The sequence below is a fragment of the Bombina bombina genome, chromosome 5 (genome assembly GCF_027579735.1).
Source record: "Bombina bombina isolate aBomBom1 chromosome 5, aBomBom1.pri, whole genome shotgun sequence".
Classification (NCBI taxonomy): Eukaryota; Metazoa; Chordata; class Amphibia; order Anura; family Bombinatoridae; genus Bombina; species Bombina bombina.
In genome coordinates, this window is record NC_069503.1 from 494118474 (window position 1) to 494131616 (window position 13143).

A 13143-nucleotide genomic window follows, 5' to 3' on the forward strand; every position below is an offset into this window, starting at 1 on the left:
AAATCAACAAATCAGGGACTCTCATTAATCTAAACTCATTGTTTTGATTCATTCTCTAAGAACAGTTGTGCGGCTTCAGGGGTTTCAAATACATAAGAATTTGGCCCAGACTTAATTCTGAGTTTGGCAGGATACAGTAAGGAGAAAAATCTCTTCTCTTGCACTAGTTGGGAACAGATAGGGGAAAATTTTCTCCTTTTAAGTGAGGTCTCTGCTGAAAAGTCCTGGAATATGAGGATCCTAGCTCCATTGAATTGTAGGGGTTGTTGTTTTCTAAATGCTTGGATAAGTTCATTCTTTCCTTGATAGTTAAGAAACTTGGCAATCACTGGTCGCGATTTCTTTATGCCTTGCTCCATCCCCTCTTGCTCTCTGCCCAATCTGTGCATTCTTTCCACAGTAAACAGTGACTTTTGTTGTTGGATAGCCATAAGATTTGGGAGAGTTTCTTCCACGAACTTCTTTAGATCCTGAGGTTTCACCGTTTCCGGCAGCCCAATTATTCACAGGTTATTACGCCTTGCTCTATTTTCAGAATCTTCCATTTTATTTGCAAGAATTTTATTTTGTGAGATTACATCTTCCAACTTTGCACTCAATACATTTTGACTGTCCTCAAAATCTGAGATCCTTTGTTCCAAATAGTTTATTCTCTCATTTTGGGCTCTTATTTCCCCCATGATGGTATCCAATCGTACATTTAATTCTTCAATCTTAGGTATAATCAGTGCAGATACCTGCATGGCAATTGTAGCATCCAAGGCCTCAGATATTTTTTCTTCCACACAGGATTTATTGGGAGAAGTTATTGATTTGTTAATTTTCTTGTCTGTGACCTTTAGCTTAGGTGACATTTTCTGCTGTATAAGATATTTATCCATCAATTAATGCTAGGTGAGTTTAAATATCCGCTCTTATATCATTCAATAGCATTCTGGAGTATTTGTGGCATTAATCCAAAGCCAGTAAGAAAAAGAAAAAAAAAGGAGAGGAGCAAGTTTCCCCCACCACTCTTTTACACTTTTACACTGACTTCTGCCTCTCTGACTTTAACCATTTGTTTGTGTTGTTCTCGGGCTTACGTATATAGCCAATGCAGGAGAAAAAACAAACAGTTAGCTTTCTAGTTCCTTTTTCTCCCTTTTCCTCTTTTTTTAACAGTGAAAATGAATTTTTGTAAGAGAGGGAGAGAGGACAATTTTGTAATGGGGCAGACTTCACAGTATATAAATGTGTTTCAACAGTCACAGAATTTAGCTATAACGTTAGCTCCCCAGCCTAAGGCTCATTACCTCTCTCCATGTGTCCAGGGCCCATGCAGCCCTACCATCCGGGGGTGAAAGCCTCCTTGTGAGAGACTAAATGCAGTCCAGGATCCTCCTCCTGCACCTTCAACTCCTGGTTCTGCTTTTAGGTCGGGGCTCCTACTCCCCACACGCCCCAAGACCCTTCACGTGCCTTGTGATTGCAGCTTGGCCACCTCCTCTGCCCGGCGTTTCTCGAAGGCCCGCTGCTGGTCCGGACTGTCCTCCCGGTATCCAGCCACCAGTAAGCCTTCCTAATTCAGGGCTGGAGACACGGCCTGATACCCACCATTATTTTCGTCTCCTCACCTCCTTAGGAGTGCCGCCGGCTTACTCACATGTGCAGCTCTACTCTGCACCTCGCCACGCTGCGTGATGACATCACCATTGTACCACCCTCCAATTTACTTCTATCATCTAATTTGCTTTGTTTTCTTGGTATGGATTGTTGAACTGGATTCCAATAGTGCATTGCTGCTTTTTCAATAGAAGATACCCAGAGAAATAAGCAAATTATATAATAGAAGTAAATTGGAACGTTGTTTAAAATTTCATGCTCTAATTGAAACAAGAAAAAAAATGTGAGTTTCACGTCCATTTAAATACGTCAATGACTACTGCAATACTACTACTTTCACTTAAATTAAATTGAAGTATGTTTTTTCATTTCTCAATGGACAGTTATAAATGTGCTGCATAAATTAACCTGATGCTCATAATGAGGCATTCTGTTCATGCACATTGCGGGATTGTTGGATGGCACCTTCATGATTGGCATTTAAGAAGGAAACGTGTCTTCATGACCAGGTTTTTAAATGAAATTGCACCTTCAATAATGTAGCCACAAAAAACTGGCATTATCTTGAACTGGTTTTGTCTTTGCTGTCATGATGGTGCAATCACATTGTGGCCTCTAGTTATGAAAGTCTGGCGGACCTGATCTGCCAGTGCAGATCAGGTCCACCAGACTTCGCTGAATACGGCGAGCAATACGCTCGCCGTATTCATCATTGCACCAGAAGCTCACAAGAGCTGCTGGTACAACGCCGCCCCCTGCAGACTCTTGGCCAATAGGTCGCCAGCAGGGGGGTGTCAATCAACCCGATCTCACTCGATCGGGTTGTATTGTTGCAATGTCTGTCCGCCTGCTCAGAGCAGGCGGACAGGTTATGGAACAGCGGTCTTTGTGACCGCTGCTTCATAACTGCTGTTTCTGGCGAGTCTGATGACTCGCCAGAAACACGGGGCATCAAGCTCCATACGGAGCTTGATAAATATGCCCCTTAGTATCCCAGTCGTGAAGACACAATCCCATTTGAATGCCCGGTCATCAAAGACATGTTCCTGACAATAAAGACAGAGTGAGTGTAAATTAGAAGCAAAAATTTGAAAGATGTTGGGGTACTGATCTCACTTTTCTTGAAGATCACCCTTAGCAGTACAGGATATCACATGTTCAATACATATACATTTGTAAATGTTAGCCTTGCCCACTGCAAAAGCAATTAATAGAGTTTTAATGAACCTAGACCATGTATGCAAATACATTTTTAAAATGTAATCTGAGGCTATTTCAGATTGTCTTGCATAATATAATTATTCCAAATTGTCTTGGAATGCTTGCAAAGATGTCAAAAAACGCCAGTTCAGGACTTTATCAAGTTCCTTTAGGTGTCAAATTCGATAAGTGTAAAATGGTCTCAAAAACCTTTTGAAAAGCATCAGGAAAATGAATTGTGATGTTCTAGAAAATTTGGGCTCTATAACAAAAACTAGGGTTTTTTTCAGCAAGCCAAAAACACAAAAACAAATTGACCGATAGATTGGAATTGACCTTTACATTTGTAACATAGTAAATGAGATTAAAAAAAAGACCGAAGTCCATTGAGTTCAATAACCTGTATAACAGTGTAAATTTGCTGTCCCCTAAAAATAACTCAGCACACAGCTATTAATGGCTAAAGCATTGGCAACAAAAATGAGTACACTAAGTGGAAATTTTTTTGTAAGGCCACCATTATTTTCCAGAACTGCCTTAACCCTCTTGGGCATAGAGTTCACCAGAGCTTCACAGGTTGAGATTGGAGTCCTCTTCCACTCCTCCACGACGACATCATGCAGCTGGTGGATGTTAGAGACCTTGCGCTCCCCACCTTCCATTTGAGGATGCCCCACAGATGCTCAATAGGGTTTAGGTCTGGAGACATGCTTGGCCAGTCCATCACCTTTACCCTCAGCTTCTTTAGCAAGGCAGTGGTCGTTTTGGAGGTGTGTTTGGGGTCGATATCATGTTGGAATACTGCCCTGTGGCCCAGTCTCTGAAGGGAGGGGATAATGCTCTGCTTCAGTATGTCACAGTACATGCTGGCATTCATGGTTCCCTCAATGAACTGTAGCTCCCCAGTGCCAGCAGCACTTATGCAGGCACAGACCATGACACTCCCACCACCATGCTTGACTGTAGGCAAGACAAACTTGTCTTTGTACTCCTCAACTGGTTACCACCACACACGCTTGACACCAACTGAACCAAATAAGTTTACCTTGGTCTTATCGGACCACAGGGCATGGTTACAGTAATCCATGTCCTTAGTCTGCTTGTCTAACTGTTTGCTGGCTTTTTTGTGCATCATCATTAGAAGAGGCTTCCTTCTGGGATGACAGCCATGCAGACCAATTTGATGCAGTATGCGGCATATGATCTAAGCACTGACAGGCTGACCCCCCACCCCTTCAATCTCTGCAGCAATGCTGGCAACACTCATACATCTATTTCCCAAAGACAACCTCTGGATATGACGCTGAGCACGTGCACTCAACTTCTTTGGTTGACTATGGCAAGGCCTGTTCTGAGTGGAATCTGTCCTGTGAAACCACTGTTTGGTCTTGCCCAACATGCTGCAGCTCATTTTTTTTTTTTTGTCTTGACAATCTTCTTATAGCCTAGGCAATCTTTATGTAGAGCAACAATTCTTTTTTTCAGATCCTCAGAGATTTCTTTGCCATGAGGTGCCATGATAAACTTCCAGTGACCAGTATGAGAGAGTGTGAGAGCTACTCCCCACTCACACCTGAGACCTTGTAACACTAGCAAGTCAGATGACACTGGGAGGAAAAATGGCTAATTGGGCCCAATTTGGACATTTCCACTTAGGGGTGTACCCATTTTTGTTGCCAATGGTTTAGACATTAATGGCTGTGTATTTTTGGGAGGACAGCAAATTTACACTGTTATACAGGCTGTACATTCACGACTTTACATTGTAGCAAAGTGTCATTTCTTCAGTGTTGTCACATGAAAAGATATAATAAAATATTTACAAAAATGTGAGGGGTGTACTCACTTTTGTGAGATACTGTATATATCAATATATATATATATATATATATATATATATATATATATATATATATATATATATATATCAGCAAAATAAAGCAGGCACTCTCCGTTTAACTTAATCGTTTAATGGTAAACGTTTTCGGGGTCTCCCCCGTCCTCAGACCACTTACAGACCTTCAATAACACACATCTTAAATAACTACTTACCCTCACCGTGACAAATCGCCATCAGCCTCCCAGCTTCTGTGTAGCGCAACTGCGCATGCGCGCCCGGAACTAAGGAGAGCCGACAGGGACCAACTACCAAACACCAAAAGCAAAAGTGAAAATCCACATCACGCAGAATAATGCAGCAGTACAGACAACTAACTAAAAATAGTACTGTGATGTATACTGATATTACTACCCTATACTAGGCATACTGTAATATACACAAATCTGCCCCCCAAGCTTTATTCAAACGTTACACCTTCAAATGTTTAACATCTACTGATATCCTATACTCTAATCCATGCACAACATTATGCAAGAACATATTTCCATTTTAACATAAAGGGGATATTTTTATATTTTTATATTTACACAGAGGGGATACCAGTGCTAGATGACATTACTCTTCATGTATTAAACTCATGCCCCCAACTGGACCACTAGCACAATACCTCTTTCACAGACTCAAAGGCATTAGACCCATGTGAATGTTACTTTACCACAGAGCACCCCACACCATATCCTCTTTAATATTTGATAGGCATCCTCAGTTACACGGATGCTTAACTATAAGTGGGGAACCCAGCCGTAAAGATCATCACCTGCATTAAAATTTAACTGCATATATTCAATGCAGCCATGGACGTACCCAGTCATATTAGCTTTAGCTCTCATCTTACTATGAAGGAGGCAGTGGGCATACATCCACTACAAGTTTTACAAGAAACATTGGTAGTCCAATTGGACATTCAGCCCCTTTGGGTACATAGTCTCCAGATTAAAAATCCACTGAGACTCCCGTTGTAGTAGACGCCTGCCCCTGTCACCCCCCCTAGGATTGCGTGGAACGTGGTCTATGATGATATATCGAAGGTCAGATACAGTATGACCACTGGTACTGAAGTGGCGAGCCACCGGTTGATCTGAATCACCATCCTTAATTGCCAGCCGAATCGCTGACCGGTGGTTCGCCATCCTCGTCCTGAGATCATCCTGGGTCTTACCCACATAAAATTTACCACACGGACAGTGTAGTAAATAAACAATATACGTGGTTGTGCAAGTCACCCTATGCAGGATTTGATATTTTTTATTAGACCATGGATGTTGAAATGTGCTACTCTGGGTTAACCCACCACAGGTAGTGCAACCACTGCAACGGAAGCAACCTTTTTTCGTGGTTTTTAACCATGTACTAGGCATATAACTGTCACTATTGTCAGGTCTCAAGAGCATATCTTTCAGCGATCTTCCACGCTTGAACCCAACCAAAGGTGACACACAGGATGCAAAGGGTAATGTTTTGTCACTCTCCAAAATGTCCCAATGTTCCCTCAAGATATTGGAGAACTGTAGTTTTTCAGGTGAAAAGATGGTGGTAAAGATCATCTTCTTCTCACTCTTATCTCTCTCCACCTTAATGAGTGCCTGTTCCTGTGTAAGCCCTGATGCTTCAATTAGTGATTCGTCAAGATGCTTAGAACCATATCCACGGTCCATGAATTTCTTATACATCTCCTGTAGTTGCTGTTCCTTCCTTTCCTGGTTACTATTATTGCGTACCACTCGCTTAAACTGTGACCTTGCCAGTGATTTTTTCAAACTAGGAGGGTGGCAGCTTGTAGCATCCAATAATGAGTTCCTGTCAGTTTCCTTGTGGTATAAGGTTGTGCTGATGCCTGTGTTTTCCTTAAAGATCCTTAAATCCAGGAAGTCGATGGTATGTACATCATAGGTCATCTTAAACTGTATTTGTGGATTCACCTTGTTTACTTCTGAATACCACACCAGTAACTCATCCTCTGTACCACACCAGATAAGGAAGAGGTCATTTATGTAACGTCGGTATAACCTTATTCTGGGATCTTCAAAGGCAGTGGTGGCAACCGTTTCAAAGTGGGCCATAAACAGATTCGCATAAGATGGGGCCACATTGGACCCCATCGCTGTTCCTGAGATCTGTAAATAAAAGTCCCTCTCAAATTTGAAATAATTGCATCTCAAACAGAAATCCAGTAGTTCAGACATCACATCCACCGGAGGCTCAATATAAGGATGTCTAAGAAGATGGTACACAACAGAAGCCATACCCTGTTCATTGGGAATCACGGTATATAAACTGGTCACATCCAATGTGACCAGAAACTCGCCTCCACCAGATGTGCGATAGGTCTTTAACAGCTGGATCAGCTCTATGGAGTCCAGAAGAAAGGAGCCAGTGTGCCTCACGATTGGTTGCAGAATACTATCGACAAATGTAGCCAGGGGTTGTAAGATAGATCCCCTGGCTGACACAATCGGCCTTCCTGGAGGTGTGATTGGATTTTTGTGTACCTTCGGCAAGGTATAGATCACAGGGACAGGTGAGTGACCAATTAAAACAAATTGAATTAGAACTACAAAACTTTGAGTCTACCCATATGATTAAACTTACTGAGGATCCCAGTGAGGCATGGCTTGATAAAATAAAAGCAAGTATTGACACCTATGAGAAAGAACTGTTAACTTTTAAGGAACGTTAATGGGAAGCAGTGACACAAGACTATAAAGAGAAACGCATCTACAGATGGCTGCTTGGTCCTCAAGAGAGGGGTAGCTTGCCTAGATACAGACGTGCACGAGTGTTTAAGCCAAAGTCACTTGCGACAGTGGAGAGCTCAGACAATAGCTCTGATCCAGAAGGTCAATTGCCCACTCAGAGGGAGTTCCCCCAGGGATCCCAATCTATGACCACTCGCTCAAAAAATGAGCAGGGCATAGGCCACACCAGAGGCGGGGGCGACGTGGGTCGCAGAACAAGAGGAAGACCTCCTCGGCAATGGCGCAAATAGACAACACTGATGAGCCTAGCAAGATTATTATGAATCTAAGCTCATATGTGCTGACAGATTCTGAAGAAGCAGTGTTACAAAAAGGTTTAAAATTCATCCCAACCTTATATGCTAATGAATTTTTCCTCAATGTAGATCTCTTTAAGTTCCAGAGATCCTTGAGGTTGAAAGAGCACTTTGGGATTTCCAAAGAGGAACCAGGGGGTCTACGAAGAAAGGGCAAATTTGATCCAAAAAGCACCAATGCGAGCATTGCCACTTATGCAAGAATGACTAAGGATGACATGATGAGAGACCTCTATAACCATCAAAAGAGCTTTAGGAATAACTTGAATAGAGAACAGCGCTTAGCTCTCAAAAGCTTACAGAATAATAAAGATCTGGTGATACGGGAGGCGGACAAAGGAGGGGCCCTGGTCCTGCAAGACTATCGGGACTATAAGCAGGAAATTGTACAGCAATTATCCGATGGTGGTACATATAGACGACTACCGGGCAACCCCACTGGATCCTTTAAGACAAGAATTGACAACTATTTGGAATGTCTTTACCAACAAGGCATTATTGATAAGGCCTTGAGGGATTACTTACAAGTTGGGCATCCTATTGTCCCTGTGATCTATACCTTGCCGAAGGTACACAAAAATCCAATCACACCTCCAGGAAGGCCGATTGTGTCAGCCAGGGGATCTATCTTACAACCCCTGGCTACATTTGTCGATAGTATTCTGCAACCAATCGTGAGGCACACTGGCTCCTTTCTTCTGGACTCCATAGAGCTGATCCAGCTGTTAAAGACCTATCGCACATCTGGTGGAGGCGAGTTTCCGGTTTACATTGGATGTGACCAGTTTATATACCGTGATTCCCCATGAACAGGGTATGGCTGCTGTTGTGTACCATCTTCTTAGACATCCTTATATTGGGCCTCCGGTGGACGTGATGTCTGAACTACTGGATTTCTGTTTGAGATGCAATTATTTCAAATTTGAGAGGGACTTTTATTTACAGATCTCAGGAACAGCGATGGGGTCCAATGTGGCCCCATCTTATGCGAATCTGTTTATGGCCCACTTTGAAACGGTTGCCACCACTGCCTTTGAAGATCCCAGAATAAGGTTATACCGACGTTACATAAATGACCTGAATCCACAAATACAGTTTAAGATGACCTATGATGTACATACCATCGACTTCCTGGATTTAAGGATCTTTAAGGAAAACACAGGCATCAGCACAACCTTATACCACAAGGAAACTGACAGGAACTCATTATTGGATGCTACAAGCTGCCACCCTCCTAGTTTGAAAAAATCACTGGCAAGGTCACAGTTTAAGCGAGTGGTACGCAATAATAGTAACCAGGAAAGGAAGGAACAGCAACTACAGGAGATGTATAAGAAATTCATGGACCGTGGATATGGTTCTAAGCATCTTGACGAATCACTAATTGAAGCATCAGGGCTTACACAGGAACAGGCACTCATTAAGGTGGAGAGAGATAAGAGTGAGAAGAAGATGATCTTTACCACCATCTTTTCACCTGAAAAACTACAGTTCTCCAATATCTTGAGGGAACATTGGGACATTTTGGAGAGTGACAAAACATTACCCTTTGCATCCTGTGTGTCACCTTTGGTTGGGTTCAAGCGTGGAAGATCGCTGAAAGATATGCTCTTGAGACCTGACAATAGTGACAGTTATATGCCTAGTACATGGTTAAAAACCACGAAAAAAGGTTGCTTCCGTTGCAGTGGTTGCACTACCTGTGGTGGGTTAACCCAGAGTAGCACATTTCAACATCCATGGTCTAATAAAAAATATCAAATCCTGCATAGGGTGACTTGCACAACCACGTATATTGTTTATTTACTACACTGTCCGTGTGGTAAATTTTACGTGGGTAAGACCCAGGATGATCTCAGGACGAGGATGGCGAACCACCGGTCAGCGATTCGGCTGGCAATTAAGGATGGTGATTCAGATCAACCGGTGGCTCGCCACTTCAGTACCAGTGGTCATACTGTATCTGACCTTCGATATATCATCATAGACCACGTTCCACGCAATCCTAGGGGGGATGACAGGGGCAGGCGTCTACTACAACGGGAGTCTCAGTGGATTTTTAATCTGGAGACTATGTACCCAAAGGGGCTGAATGTCCAATTGGACTACCAATGTTTCTTGTAAAACTTGTAGTGGATGTATGCCCACTGCCTCCTTCATAGTAAGATGAGAGCTAAAGCTAATATGACTGGGTACGTCCATGGCTGCATTGAATATATGCAGTTAAATTTTAATGCAGGTGATGATCTTTACGGCTGGGTTCCCCACTTATAGTTAAGCATCCGTGTAACTGAGGATGCCTATCAAATATTAAAGAGGATATGGTGTGGGGTGCTCTGTGGTAAAGTAACATTCACATGGGTCTAATGCCTTTGAGTCTGTGAAAGAGGTATTGTGCTAGTGGTCCAGTTGGGGGCATGAGTTTAATACATGAAGAGTAATGTCATCTAGCACTGGTATCCCCTCTGTGTAAATATAAAAATATAAAAATATCCCCTTTATGTTAAAATGGAAATATGTTCTTGCATAATGTTGTGCATGGATTAGAGTATAGGATATCAGTAGATGTTAAACATTTGAAGGTGTAACGTTTGAATAAAGCTTGGGGGGCAGATTTGTGTATATTACAGTATGCCTAGTATAGGGTAGTAATATCAGTATACATCACAGTACTATTTTTAGTTAGTTGTCTGTACTGCTGCATTATTCTGCTTGATGTGGATTTTCACTTTTGCTTTTGGTGTTTGGTAGTTGGTCCCTGTCGGCTCTCCTTAGTTCCGGGCGCGCATGCGCAGTTGCGCTACACGGAAGCTGGGAGGCTGATGGCGATTTGTCACGGTGAGGGTAAGTAGTTATTTAAGATGTGTGTTATTGAAGGTCTGTAAGTGGTCTGAGGACGGGGGAGACCCCGAAAACGTTTACCATTAAACGATTAAGTTAAACGGAGAGTGCCTGCTTTATTTTGCTGATATTTGATTGCTTGCAAGCGCACCCCGGCAGCTGGATGATAAAAAGAGAGTGCTGGTTCCCTGCTTCTGTTTGTATATATATATATATATATATATATATATATATAAATAAATATATATATATATATATATATATATATATATACACAGTACAAAACACGGAAGGGAACTGCACTCTCATACCGGACCGGGTACACATCCCATGATCCTGCAACATGCTCAGCCCTGGGTGCCACTGGCACTCACAGGAAGCTGTGCTGTCCCCAGAGTCACAGGCAGTTAACCCCAGACAGGTCTGGGTGCAAGAACCATAGGAAAAATTACAAAACAAATTAATACAACACACAGAGAAAACCCAGCACTCACTTACAAGCTCTCAGCTAAGATTTAAAAGATTTACTGTCCCTTTAAGCAGTATAGGGCCTCTATGTATGATTGCTAACGCCAATATCCAAGTCCCGCTAGGATTAAATAGCCCAAGTGTGTATTTATCAACAATAATACCTCTGATGTAATCGTTACCGAAACTTATTAAAGCAAAATCATTGTAACCAAACATTATCTACCTGCGTTATACCGCAACATGAATGTAGACCGGAACAGGTAGATAACGTTTGGTTACAATGATTTTGCTTTAATAAGTTTCGGTAACGATTACATCAGAGGTATTATGGTTGATAAATACACACTTTGGCTATTTAATCCTAGCGGGACTTGGATATTGGTGTTAGCAATCACACATAGAGGCCCTATACTGCTTAACTCAAATGTGGTTATGAATCCTATGCGATCTGGTGTTCCTTAAGGCTGAACAAACACAATTAATCATTAGGCACTATACTACCAACAGTATTAACACTGCTCACTTTATTAAGGGTGCTAGGGGACACATGTGTGGTATATATGAGCAATGTTTGTATTTTATATGCAATTAGTTTGTGATGATATTTTTACACAGTACATTATGAGAATGAGCATGTTTTTGTCACATGTAATTTTTCACTTGCAGCATGTTTGTTATTATATATGCTTGTAATCAGTTCTGTCGTTACTAAGTATGATGCACTATGCACAAGGCATTGATTAATGAGAACTTGTTTATTGAGGATCACCATGGCAACTGTTTTGGCACAATTTTTTCACTGGGGGAGGGGCTTATTTGGTTTAAATTTTCAGTTGAATGCTGTTTTTGTTTGTCTGAGGAAGGGGAGTGTGTCCCCGAAACGTCACGCTTGCTCTATTAAATATTCACTTAAAAGACCAGAGAGTGCCTTCCTTCATTTATATATATATATATATATATATATATATATTGAATAAAGATGAAAAATAATCCAGGCGTCCTTGTAAAGGTAAAAAATCCAAAACTTTATTTTCAGCAGATCATCATCAGAGTTAAAAGACCCTGTGCAGCAGAGCCTCTGGTTAAAAACAATTCATCAAGCACAGCCTAACATGTTTCGGCCAGCCTGGCCGTAATCATAGACATATCCCCCTTCTCAGAGGGTGTGCTTTATAAAGGGTAATACTCCACCCCTTAAGCAATTAAAAAAAAAAAACACTGTAATTGAATTTAATTAATAATTGCAATGCCTATCACTATCATTTTATGTCTGGTACAACACAAGTGAACCTATTCGCAATATTAATAGAAATGAACATGACATAAACAAACATTCCTTCATCTGTAATTCACAAGTTTGATAGTCAAATAATTCATTGACCAAAAGAGCAGGTGCCTAGTTGATACAAGAGAAATGGTAAAACATTAAGGTGCTGCTAATACTTTAGCAGACACCTCTCTGCTATTCATACTATGTGCTTAAGTTAATTACAATATATGATACTAGAATGTATACTTGTAGTTGTTTACATAATAAAGGAGTATGCTTTCAATATTAAAATATGATACTATTCATAGTTGTATAAAGACATCACCCAATATCATTGCTGTAAATCATACAATAGTTATGATACTTAGTTAAAAAACTAGCACATTATACATAATCCAATCTTTCCTCTGCCATAGATATCTAGATATAAAGACATGTGTTTATGCGTTTAATCAATTTAAAATCCTATTGTTCAAATTTGCTTTACACTGTCTTAAATAAAGGATATCAACATATAATATTAAACTAGGTCCCTGCTAGGGCTTATAATTATAAGTGAATCATTCCCAGTAATTAATCACGTCAAATTGTGAATTGAATCCACACGTGACCAATGTTTTTAGTTTGTGGATCCAATAAATTTCAAGTCTTTCAAGTATTTTTTGTTTGCTGCCACCTCTTTATGGCTTGCAAATCGCTTCAATCGCATTCCATTTAAACATATCAACATTTTTCCCGTGTATTTCAATAAAGTGTCTGGAGAGTGCCGAACAATGGATATCATTTGAGATGTATCCCAAATGCTCC